Source organism: Morone saxatilis, unplaced genomic scaffold (genome assembly GCF_004916995.1).
Source record: "Morone saxatilis isolate NCDOM2014 unplaced genomic scaffold, NCSU_SB_2.0 Contig15, whole genome shotgun sequence".
Taxonomy (NCBI): Eukaryota; Metazoa; Chordata; class Actinopteri; family Moronidae; genus Morone; species Morone saxatilis.
Window position 1 is genome coordinate 2,561,445 of NW_023339707.1, and position 730 is coordinate 2,562,174.

A 730-nucleotide genomic window follows, 5' to 3' on the forward strand; every position below is an offset into this window, starting at 1 on the left:
AATGTGGCATGTAGTGTAAAAGCAATTTGAGTGGTCGGAAGACTAGAAAGGTGCTGTACAGGTCCATTTACCTATACCATATCTGAATCCTGCCCATGACCTATACTGACACTACATCTATTGGGATATTTATAAATTTTTTCAGATATGTAATAACTTGTAATCTTGCCATGCTAATATTGCGTTGTGAATGACCTGTCAATCACAAGGTAGCCACGGTAGGTCACTTGCGTTTTGGCAGCACCGAGAGCCTAATATTTATACATTAACAGAAATTTTATTTATGCATAAAAATATGCTGTCTAGGTTAAAATAGGAGTATGTACATGCACATCAGACGTACGACTGAAAAACGCTGCTGAAACGCCTCCTGTGTCAACACAACATTAGTGTTTCTTCTGCTGGAATTACTGCCTGCAGGATGTCTTTGGAATGTGGAATTAGAAATGAAATATGTTGACACTTTTTGCATAAATTCAAACCTACTCTGGTTCAGGCACACACGCCTTATTGTTTGTGTGTCTGATTGACTAAAAGAAGGTGTGTTTACAGTAATTAGTAGTTTAGCTGAAGATGTATGAATTTCCGTTCCCACATTTAAATCCTTCATATAGAGGAGAATGAAGAGGCTTACCCAGCACCAGCATTACTGAAATGGTGTCTGTTGCATTTAATTAGGGAAACAATATATAGTTTGGAGGGACTAATCGTTAGAGAGAGGGAGAGAGAG

At 38.2% G+C, this 730-nt stretch overlaps 1 protein-coding gene across 1 annotated transcript in view; it reads left to right on the top strand.

Moving 5' to 3' along the window:
• The window catches only part of ntsr1 (neurotensin receptor 1 (high affinity)), a 37,811-nt gene that overhangs the window by 35,691 nt on the left and 1,390 nt on the right, over window positions 1–730 (top strand). The window lies entirely within an intron of this gene.